We start from the raw sequence: 13,348 nt of genomic DNA, 5'->3' as shown, positions 1-13,348 counted from the left end.
CAAGAAAAAGAGATATGTTTGTACCCTAATAAGAGTACCAGAAATCCTAGTGGCGTCCCTAAGGATTGCCGTGCAGGAATGACAAATTCCAATGATCGTCCTGCAGTATCCTAGACACAGTAAGTTACCTAGATATTTCTCTTCTCCCATGTGGACATACGTCTTGTGGGCTAATTACCAGAAATGACGTACATGTTTTTTGAAAACCAAATACAAAATGTACTAAATCAATTTTGATGTATCATTTTCTGTTGGTTTATATTTGTATTATAAGTAATATTATATTTATATGTGATTATTTGTTGTGTGTTTATCATTTTTTCAATGTTGTACAACGCGAAACTGAACGCTGTTCCACCAGAGAGTTTTTTAGAAATAATAAAATACAGTATAATATTCAACAATAGCACCGACGCGATGGATCCCACGAACAACAATATACCTAGTATGTATTATTGTATAGCATTGTAATAGCATTTAGTGTTTTCACACATTTATTTTTTTTAACTCATGTAAATCAAAATAATTAAAAAGAAAACAGCTAACGCGGCTGACAAAGACACCATTACTACGGTGTAAAAATTAACGCTTTTTCTCATAATTATTAAATTATTCGAGCCTACCGAAATGCATTACTATTATTATTATGGTTATACGACACTTTGTTACATTTGTATATAATCTTTTTATGATATCAAAATAACATTGTCGGTAACCGACGCGCCAGACGTCGTGTCCAACGGTTTCTAACCACCTTCTTTTTATTTCACAATACCACCAAAAGGATTTTATTACACGGCTTTTTCCCCGTCTAATTATTGTTGCTTTACAGGTTTTATTAGATTTTATTGTGTGGTATAATAATAATAGTAATAATTATTGTCGCATTCAGGTTATACCTGCGCTATGATAACGGTATTACGGTTATTTTTTGTCTAAATTATTTTATTATAATATAGGTTCACTTCGACCGGCGCAGCTGCACTCCTCTAACTGAAACTATTATACTGTCTTGGGTTTTACAACTCACCAAGATTTTTTGCCACACCGACCCCATCCTCTTATATATTCTCTGTTCGAAACTCTTTCCTTTTGACCTGTCGACCTCAACTATTGTTCTCTTCGTATACCGTATGGCCTATCATATTTTTTTTTTGTAGATGGGGCTTCCTCTTATAGTCTTTGCTTATGGCAAATTCTATTTTCATATGTTATCATCATAAGTACTATAAGTGCTAGCGGGCAGTGCGTTTTCTTATGATCTCCGCAATAAAAACGGACGATTGAACTACCTTATGCTTGGCAGATTGATGCCACATTGGGTTGAGCAGTGAGCTCTATTGTCAACGATTGACAATGCATGCAAAGATGCTTCACTGCTGCAGTTGAAGTAATTCATCTATTATGACACTGAGACTGTTTGACGGATCGGTTTACCTTGATCGACTGCTGTCCATTTTTTGATTGAACTCTAAGACTTCCTTCTGATTATTCTGTGATGATTACACCTGTTTATATTTGATAAATCATAGAAATGTTAGCATAGGTGATGATTATATTATGATAACTCCAGAAAAAACAATAAATATCATAGACAAAACATTAACTGTTCAGTGCTATCGCCCATCATTATCATCATCATCATCGACTACCGTTTCCCATACCGCCGCTTCCAATCCAAATCGGATCGTTTTCGGACCCCAGCTTTAACCGTGTAACCCTCAAAGTTGCGGACATTAATTTATTTTTTTATCCCGTGCCCCTGCGGCACGGTTCGGTTGATATTGTGTTTAGCCTGCAGACACACACGCCACACAGGAACACATGATATTATTATTTTGCGAACCGCAGCAGCGGTGAGACAACAGAATATGATGTACGACCGAAATTGGTGTCATTAATTTTCACAGCAGTCAAATTGTGCGGCGGCGGCGGCGGCTGTTGAAAATTACTTCCAAGCACCGTAATGGTTTCTGTGTGCAGCCCGTGCAATACATAACGTTCCTCTATATACGGTATAAAAGATGATTGTTGCGTGATGAATGTACATTTCGGTCTCGGCAACCCAGTACAACAAATGCGCCAATAATGGGCATTAACGATAACGATAATAATACCTAATAATATTCGTGGCGTAGGTAAGTGCATACCTACGGGTTCGTGCAAAAACTTAGGCGAGTGTGAACATAACCGTGTACCTATATTTCATCGTGCGCCCATACTTAAAAAAAGCTGCAACGCCTAAATTGTGGAATGTCATGTTGTGGTGTTGGATTCACGTTAAACATTCATAATGCATTATACCGCGTTGTGTTGTCGATAATTTCTCTCGGCACGCAATACAATTTATTTGCCTAGAGCTAATGTGCGCTGATGTGCTCAAGTGTGTTATACAATAATATGCTGATTTACCGACCAAAAAAACGACACACCGCCCGCTAGGATAACATTGGAATTTCCTTTTTTTTTGCACACAAAACTGCCCATACAATAATAATGCCTCAACAGGTTTGTATACACAAAGGATTTTGAGAATATTGTAAGATTCAGTATTTGTCAAAAACGGTTGTTTTGAAAACGATTGTTTTAAAAGGGCAGTTTTAGACTGTGCTTTTTATCGTCAAACAGCCAGTCTTAAGTTCAAACCTCCCTGTAATATTATCGTGTGAGCACTTTTTAACCATAGTCATAAAAACGTTTAGATTGCAATAAGCAAAAAAATTAAATTCCAACGATGTATAACAGCGATAATAACGTCGTTATTCGTAAAAATGTTTTCATGTTAATGAACTATGCAGCAGACATCGTTCGATGAATACAATATGGACTATTTTAACACAATTATTTATACCTTTTGCGATATTAAAAATTCGTCGACGGTTAAGCGGCCTTTTTTGTTATCGGCAACAAAAAACTGTTAATGCATAATTTATCGACAAACTCTGTTCAACAACTATATCTTGATGGTAAGTAAATATGGTGTTCATTCGGTAGTTTTAAATGCGATAAAGAAACAAAAAAGAAAAGAAAAAGAAATGCCTACACTTATAAGCCGCGCTGCTCGTGTATGTGCTCAACGCTGCGAACAATAAAGTGGCAGTTTTTTTTATTATACCCGCGTTTTCTTTTAGGTTGGATTTATAGCCTTTGGCGGGTAATTTTTATTTATATAGGTAATACGGAATTCAATTCCCCTCGCGAAAAAAAATCCGGCATTTTATTCGCAGTCTTCAAGTATAGAAATAACATGTATTACAATATCGGATTCCTCTGCACTGCACGGACAACGGAAAAAATCCAGAAATCCGAATTGTGTGCGTGCACCACTCAAACCGTACTTACGGGTTTTGACAATCCCAGCAGGCCTCTCCCCTATACCCCCATATAAATCTAAAGGCTACCCTCACTGTGCTATAACCGATTGATGACATTAATACGTTTCACAACAACTCTAAATATATTAAGCAGATAAACATATTTACATTTTTAATGACAAAGCTAAAAAACCGTTTTTCAAACATAATCATAGTAATATTTTCGAAATACTAATTTATAGGTACTTTGCGCTATCTGTTCTGAGTCTGAAACCGTCGCCGTCCACTCGCCAAGAAGTCAGTGTTTTATACTTGAACTTATTTTGTTTTGTAAAATATCAAACACTTATAGGCTGTGTTCGTAAGCGAGCTGGCATTATCAATATTGATTATACTTGTAATGTAAATCACAAGCCCCCATCTTCTTTCATAATTAAATAGTGTTGCACCGACATTGCCAGGGACACATAATAAAATTGTGTATCATCATAAAATATCATCACAGAGTGATTTTAGACCTTCTTCAAAGTGGTCGACAACGCTATCAACTATGATAGACCCGAGAAGTTTCTCAACTCCACTAAGACCGGATGGCTGTTAAATTATTTATAATGGATACATACATTATGGCTCGTACTACAATATTATAGCCGGTATGTATATATACATATATGCATATTATATTTGATAAGTTTACGTTCTACCATATGCATATAATACATATAATATCAATTACGGATCACTCCAAAACGCATTCATCTACCAATCAACTCGAGATTGATAAATTGTAATTTTTCTTTGGGTTTTAAACAGAACAACAACATATTAAAATATATAGTATGTAACGTATAAACATCACCATTTATAATATTATATTATTATCTGCGTATACGCCCAAGCAGTGAAAAATCATTTATCAAAAACACCACTGACAATTAATCCTAACCGTCGATAGTGTTTTCAAACGCATTTGTTTGTTGTTATCAAAAAACCTTTGATAACGATAGTAATAATTTTATATTATATTAATGGTTTGTTTAGAATTTGTGTCTTAACGATTTAGAAGTGTGATTAATACGATGTTAAATTGAAATTATTTAGAACATTTTTGTGAAATTATTAACAACTAAATAGCGTTAGCAGTCGTATTACAAAATATTACTTACCTTATAATCTTGAACATACACACACACACAACAGCCACTTAATAATAATGATAATATCGTTTGGTCTCTGACACGGTCTCGTTTTTTATAATCGCTTTCGTTTTCAATACAATATATATATATAGAAATAGCTATAGATATTTTTTGTTATTACGTTATTGTGTTCTTGTGTTGTATTACTATTTTCCATTTCGTTTGAACCGCTCGCGCCACGTTGATTCGATTGCTAGACAGTTCATTATTCATCCTTTTGCTTTCAGAGAATATTATTATTTTCCGCGATTGAATGATTGAACTAGAAAAAATGTTTTATATTATGAAATAATGATTACGAAAGCTTACCGAACAATCGTAACAGGCAAACGGTCTTTATTGGGGAGGGGGAGGGAGAATATTGCAAAATACATGTTATATTAATCGATAATGTTTTTTCTTTTATAATTGTTTGATTTCCAAGATTTTTCTATTATAAATGTTGAGTATGAATTTTTTTTCCAAACTTTTTGATCCTTTTTGACTTATTGATCCAAAGAAACGGTATATTATCAATATTACCATGCAGTCCCGAATCCGGCGGATTAGCCATTATTTCCTGCAAGCGTTTGAACAAACGGCAGGATACGGGTCTTGTACTTGCACGCCGTTAAATGGGTATGACGTCCCGTCTGTCACGACAAAGATGATGTCGGTTCGTTTGCTCAACGTGTGTCATCATCCGGCTGTAAAATTTTTCTTATTAAATCTCACCACCGAAAGGATATATAATATGGCCGTCGTGTGTATGGTCACAAGTAGGTATAATAACGATTAAATTGCGACAAGCGTCTCCGTCGGGTTAGGTCCTCTTTTTTTTTTTTTCATTAGCCGCGCAAGTATTATAACACAATGTGTGCGTGCATACTGCTACGATATTATTCTTGTCACACTGAAAACTCCGACATCCGAGGGGATGAACACAATGAAAGCGATTGTGGACTTACCGCACGTCTGGCGCGATGATACAAAATCCAACACATACACACTACGGCATTCACATAAGTTGTAAACAATACAATATGTACCTAAGTATGGCGCACGCACGTTGGGCTCCTCACAAAATATGCAAATATCGAGCCCGAGTTTTTGGGCCAGCTTGAAGTATACTTACAAAAATGAATGGTCGCCAGAAAATCCATCAAATATTATACTAACAACATAGGACGTACGCGGTTATACATGCGGTTGCTCCATGTCGCCATGTTCCCTCGGGTTACAATAATATACACTTTAGTATGGATTTATAATTACTCCGGCACGGTCCAAAGGTTGTAAAAATGAGGTCTGGTTGTATTAATCCGCTTCTCCCTGCGGTTTTCTTTTCGAGTCGACCGTGTACTCGATTGTAAATTGTCGTATGTACAGTTTAAAATTCGAATTGAAAACCAAATGCTCAAGCCCTTTTTATTTTACATTCATTTGAATATAATATTACACATCCTCGAAGGGTAACAACGAGTGGACGGATCCAACAGTGAGAATAAATGTATAACAAAAACAATAATAATAATATTAAAATTTCACAGTAACAGTAGAGGCCAAAATGAATGTAGTCTAAAGTGGTTGTAAGAATTGAAACGTTTTAATGGAAAAAATCAAAATTGGACCCTTCATTGGGGGATTTACTTAACTAAATTGAACATGTAAGTTAGAGAGTTTTTAGGAATTTAAAAAGTATAGGCGAAACGTGCATTAAATGTTTTTTTTATTTAAAATTTTACATACCATCTTTACTATTGTTCTACTCGAACTTCACTCCCCAACTGGCTTTCAACATCACTTTCTGGGAATATTATATAGATGTCCGTTTTCGTTACAGGTATTACCGGCAGCCTTTACAAACCATAATTTAGTAATTAATTAATCATCGTCATCAGTTAAGTAGACACTATAAAGCATATTTTATTTACTGTCTTGTGAGAATGCCAGTGAATTACAAAATAATTTGGATTTCATGTCTGAAAAGGATTCTTATCAGAATTGCACACCGACAAGTGTTAGAATTGAGCATATACAAATAGGTATTGTCTATTTCAAATTGTTTGCATTGACTGTATAAACCTTTACAAACGGTGCGGGTAATGGAAAAACCTGCGCAAACAATTACCAAGTCAACATGGTCGTTTTCGAACTCGGTTGTCGGTTAAGCATGTATTTTGGATAATAATTATTATTAATGGTGCATCTCGAAAGGGGTGCGGTTTTTTTTCATTACTCAATATAATATCCAAAAGAAATATGATATGTGTACTCTAATCGGTACAGTCTTAAGAACGCATTCCGTTTTCTAATAATTGATAATCCGTTCGTAAAATATATTTTAGTAGTCTAATTCGTTTGTTTTTTTTTTTGGGGGGGGGGAACATTTTAGAAAAAGCGCTCTTAAAGTTCCGATATGCTGTTACATAGTAATATAGTATAGACAATTTAAACTGCACTGTACACTGTTCAGAAGCAATTAAATACTATTTAAATAGAATAGAATAATATGGAATTGCAGTTGTTGTCTCTTGTTTTCGGTAGAGTTGGGCGCAATCTTTCCGTGTTGTCAAAAAAAGCAATGCGATCCCACAGTTTTTTAGGGTATACCGTTGTGGTGGCTTTGTTTTTTTTTACCAAACAATTAGCATTGTATTTTGTGCACTGGCAGAAACCGAAACGACATTTGAACGCGTTTGAATGCTAAATAGTTTGCATTCATTGTTTGACCGGCGAGATTACAATATAAGAAATGGCACGTTTGTAAGGAAAAGAAATTGAAAACCGGTGCAAAAAAAACAACAATAAAACCATGATAACTGCGGGAAACACAATCGCGCATCGTTTAGAACGCGCCAACTCGACTGAAAAAAAAGTATTTAAAAAAAATAAGCTTTACTGCCTCTTACCCACTTGGCAAACACAAAATACAATGCCAAGTTAAGGGATAATGTATAATACGTGTTGAAATAGCCCTTGACAATAATTTATTTATGACCGCCAAAACTAAAGTGTAATCTATATAATTAGGTAAGATTAATAGCAATAATATAATATTTTGATTATTTGAATCGTTTATTCTTATTATATTATTTTTTTACTTTATAAATTATCATTCGAATATTGCGGATTAATTTTTATTTTTTATTCGAGAGAATTGGACTTCAAAATGAACGCGCCAGTTAAAAAACTTGCAACGGCGATGATTTAATTAAAAAGTTTTTTTGATGTTATTATAAAAAGTGGACAAACAAAATACCGGCCACGCTTGCGATACATTATATAATCTAATTGCGACCCTAACCGTGTAATTAATGGGAAAAACACATAATATAGTACTGTGTATTATATAATAGTATTACCGAGGTCGATTGAATTATCAATATCGGATTAATTAAAACGGAAAATATTTTCTAAAAAAAATATTGGCGAACCGTTTGTGTTGTTGTATCATAATTATAATAATAATAATATGATAAAGGTAAACCGATGGTGGGTCAATAATTTTGAGCTCTTTGATGTTTAAAATCAACATACGGTTTGCTAAAATGCACTTAAAAACAACACTGTGCGGTTAGAAACGTTTTGTAATTGGAAACGCTTCAAAATGAGTAGATTAATATGGGATGATTTTTTTTTTTGTTATTTCAAAAAAATAACACCTTGTGGTGTAATAAATTATGATATAGTCAAAAACGTATAAAAAATATATAATAATATACAAATCTAGATTAGAAATAAAGTAAACATTGCAATTTCATCACCTTGTCCTATATTTTATAAATAGGTGTCAATTAACCAAATCCTCTCTCTCACTTTCTTCACCACCATTTATTTATTCACTGCATACACATCTTTGTTAAATCGGTCTTAACCGATTACCGTTTAATTTTTCTTCTCGCTTTCAACATGTGCTCAATCATCACTATAGTTAGTCTATTCTCTATCATATTTTGTCCCGTTATTGCACCTTAGAAATCGGTATACATGATATGTAACGCTCCGAATAATAACTTTTTCGATATATTAGATTACAAACGATAGTTTTGATTATTTTTTTTTTTTAACTATTAAATTTGTTCGGTCCAGGATGGCACGTACACGTTCCAGTCTCGACCGTGTCTTGTTCGAGGACCAAAATTACAGTAATGTGCGTCGATAGAAAATGATGATAATAACAACAATATGTGTACAATATTGTTACGTTTATCTGGAACCGGAAACGACCGGCAAAAGGGAGTGTTTGCGCCCGGCCGAGTGGCCCAAGTCCTATATAATATAATCACTTTATAGATGGATACATGCGTTTGTACAACACTATATACACACCGGTCTATGTGCATTGCGCGGGTATAAGAGCGGCCATTATGTTTACAGTTTATTGTTTATCGGTTTATGGTGTTCGCCCCCTCCCCCGCCTTTCCAAGAACCTTTACGACGATATCCTTACAGCCGGTGTACATATACATATAGGGTACGAATTGTTCACCGGCTGGAATGTCCTTAACCGGACGTTCGTTAGACGCATCAACGTTTTCGCCACACAGACCTCTGCTCACACCCTGTTGAAATATCCTTTGGGATACGCCCAGGGCAGAGATATAGCCGGGTATATATATATATATATTGTAAAAATGTTTGCTCAGGCTTAAACGAACGGCCGTGCCCGCTGCACCCCCGTAGGAATTTCAAAAGCCCTTAGCTGCGCGTCACTTGTAATACAATAATAATAATAATAATAATTTATTATTCTCGTTATATTATTATTATTATTAGTAGTAGTATTATTACACGAACAACACCGGCGGCGGTTCGTTTATTCCTCGTCCGAAGCTCTGTTGTTTGAACGATTAACAGATGACAGAATGCACAAAACTATGTGCTTGTATGTTCCCGTTCAGCCAGCTAAAGTGTCACCGACAACAGTAAGTGTTAGGATTTTCTACGATATATTGATTTAAATTTCGGTCTTCTGGTGTGCAATTCAAGTTTGAAGCGATTCTGATAAGTTGCCACTGCGGTGTGTCACGCATAACTTACTTGTTTGCGGTTTAGCGTCTAGACGCCACAACCGTCTTTGTGTGTTCTTGTAACAAATATACCGCGTCTAATTTACCTGCTTGTTAATTAAGTACACGCGGTATGTATGTTTATGTATATATACATAACGGATATATATATATATATATATACGTTAACGTTGCAGCTGTTGACAATTTACTTAAGTATTTTGTCCGTCGGACACGCGTGGAAAAAAAAACTTGGCTTTATATAATTTATAAACTTAAAAACTTGCCTATTATAAAAAATGCTGTTCTCTTGAAAAGAGGCCACCGGTTTAAAGCTATAAATAGATTTCTAAATTAATTTATTGCTTTTGGAAAAAAAATTGTTTATGAGTTTATTTATTATTTTAAAAAGTAATAAAATAATTTATTAATTTATTACTACCTACAATTTATAAAGCATCTAGAAACCGTAACGACACCACACGTGGATGCAGCATAATAATATTAAAACTTCAAGATAAAAATATTATACAAAAACTATTACTATTTTATTGCAAGGCTTAATTGTTAAAATTAAGCTGCCTGGGAGGGGCTTTAAAACGAATCTATAAAACTATTAACACAACAGCCAAAACTAGATCAATTCAAAACAACATTTTTCCAGAACACTTGTTAAAAAAACATCACCTTTACATCAAAATAAAGATAATATAATGTAAAATAATGACGATTTCTTTCTCTGACAACTATTCAGTTATTGGTTACTCTTTTTGATTATTTTCTCCAATTTCTTTATGAATATTAAAAATCTGCTACACAACTTATAAGGTAGTTTTATTTTCTTATCTAGAGCTATTTTTAAATGCTTTAAATGGCTTACTAGGTATTTATTTGTTAGGTAGTACCAAATTCCCGTGTGGTTCCCGGGCAAGAATAGGACCACGGAATGTTCCTCCTGTCGTAAGAGGCGACAAAATAAACCTGATGCAGGGTAGCAGCTGCATCAGTATCAAGCTAAAGCGCAAAATGAATGACATTGGAACGACTTAGTCTTGAAGAAATGCAAGCAGAGCTGAGAACAGCGGTATGGTTGCATCACTGCGATGTGGAAGGAGACGGAAGACCCATGAAAATCATCATGGATGCACAATCTGAGGCAATGGTTTGATTACAGCAACAACCAAATATTCAAAGCGGCCCAAAAGACAATCCAGATTAATATGATGATTTCCAACGTCCGTTAGGAGAGGAATTCCAAGAAGAAGTACCAAACACTCGAGTGTAAAAAAATTATATTTTTTGTAAGTTATTCGTGCCGCCAAAATTAATTCCATAAATTTCAATAATTTATTGACGTTATACTTCCTATTGGAATTTGCATAAAACCCGTTTGACTCGACACGGTGTATAATAATATACGATTACATTTTTTTATATTTTTTTTATACACACACATGTGTTTCGGTCAACTTAGCATTTTTTACGGCAGTATTTTTTTAACAACACTTTTATTACAGTAATTAAAACTGTATGTAAGATGGCGCACAGATAAAATATAATACAAGCAATAATAATAAACCGAAATTTTTATTTCGTATAACGTTTTTTTTTTGGTAATTGGTTTTTTTTTTTTTGAGGCAGTTGTTTAAGTCAATGCTTTAAAAATATATTTACCATATTAATGTTATTACCGCAAAAATTTAACGCGATTAATATTATTATGATACCGTGTAACATATAATTATTAATTCATACAATTATTAATTACAATTTCTTGCTTCGAAATTCGACTTTTTTCTAGAATAGCATTGATATGCAAATGTATTGAAATTCTGCACGACTAGTTTGTGTTACTTTAAAGGAATAGAACGTTTCTAGTTTAAATTTTAGTTGTTTTCGTAACTAAATAGAATATTTTGTTCGCAGTTGTAATTCTATTCGAGAAGCTTTGCACGTACAGAAAGCAAAAGAGTAGCTGTTGTTTAAACAAAAATACAAACTAACCATTTTTTTTTTTTTTTTACCATATTTCTAGAAACACTAGCCTTTGCGATAGAAAACAAATTTGGCCCCAAATGAAATACAATATATAATGAAATATGTATGATATTTCACACAATATATCATTTGGGAGTTATTGGATCTGAATCGCCAATATTCACCAATATTCGCCTGATCAACTCCTCAAACATGCAAATGCATAATATTAAATTATAATTTTGTAGTCACACAGTAAAATAGTTTATTTTTCAATTGGATGTTTATTTATTTATTTTTTAAACCATTTTATCCGACTATTTTTGCCATATTCTTATCTACAATACTATGAAATAGGTTTTTTGTGTGCGCATAATTAAAATGTTTTTATGTGAACCAATTAATCGACCGCTCTGATGTGTTAACGCAAAGCATTAAACGCTATACATACACGCTAAGATACGAATCGCTCCAGTTTATTATAAGTTTTATTTTATGTACAAGAAGTACAAATTTATTTTAATTTTTTAATTTATTCTCTCCTGCGCTGTCGGTGTAATGCGAAACGAACGCGTTACATTATATTTTAATCCCATTAGGTTATGTTAGTGATAATGCAGAAAATGAACACAGACGTTACTATAGATTTCTTACAAGATACCAGTATTATATGTTATATTATGCTACTGTAAAGTAAACAGTGCGACACTCTCGAAATACCACGAAGAAAAAAGTCTAGACCATTCATAATAACAAATATATTTGTTTAATAATGATTTTGGTGCTAAAATAAAATATTTACTTGCTATAAAATACATTTAAACGGTATACACGGTTACTAATAATAATATAACCGTGTGTCTGAGGTCTACGTTATTCGTTTTTTAGAGTTTTTAAAAATATTTGCCTAACCGAAGAAAACCATTATAATCATTCAAAACACACTCAAATTCATCAGACTTTACGCGTTGAACGTTAACCCATCAGCTATACTTTGACGGTTTATCTGCGTCTATGATTATTTACAATGGGTCAGTCAGGGTTAGAAAAGTAAAATCGAAATTAAGTTTACTAGTCTCACGCCGTGCAGCAGCTCTACTCGGGACAACAGCAGCTGCTGTAAAACATTAGGAAAAATATAATAATTTTTTTAAAAGTGGTTATTATAAGTACCGTATTACACTAAATTAACGATAGAAGGCCTTAAACTATGTTACATGTGAACACGCAAATGGCTACCGCACCTCCCCGCACCGTTAATACTGCTGTTTCCTGTTTTTTCTACTAGATTAATGTATACTTATAGGTTACGGCCGATAGATGATGGTATTTATTAACTAATTGGTTTTAAACGCAACCGATAATTAAACGTTGACCATCATGTTCGACAATGTGTGCTGCAACAATAACGACAGTCTGCCCGCAAAAGGCATAGCCGTTTTCTTGTTGAAGACCGAGAACAGTCCAATGAGGTCAAAAGTTTATCAAGGGCAGCATTAAACGCAGACTTTTCCTACTTGAGTAAACGAATTTTAAGTATTTTGTATCAGTTTTTACTGGTTTATACGTCATTTGTGTGCCATAAAATATCTGAAATAGCTTCGAGATAGAAATACTGCAAAAATAACTTATCGCTGCGTTAGGTTGTTTGAATAAGAATGCCAGTTCTCAATGAAACCATTGGCAAGCTATCAAAATGAGAACTTAATTGTATTATTAATACTATAGCTAATAACTATACTGTATTGAAATTCTGCAATACGAGTTTGGTTATTTTTTAAGAAATAATACCTCTGAATTTTACATTTTGGTTGTTTTCGTAATAACTAAGTAGAACATTTTTGTCACATATCGAACATAAACAAGT

This window comes from Adelges cooleyi, unplaced genomic scaffold (genome assembly GCF_023614345.1).
Source record: "Adelges cooleyi isolate 19-005CV unplaced genomic scaffold, UGA_ACOO_1.1 ACOO_flye_CR_arks_rails_tigmint_CR_PRNA_2, whole genome shotgun sequence".
NCBI classification, from domain to species: Eukaryota; Metazoa; Arthropoda; class Insecta; order Hemiptera; family Adelgidae; genus Adelges; species Adelges cooleyi.
The sequence above is the reverse complement of the archived record's forward strand: the minus strand, read 5'-3'. Positions refer to the sequence as shown.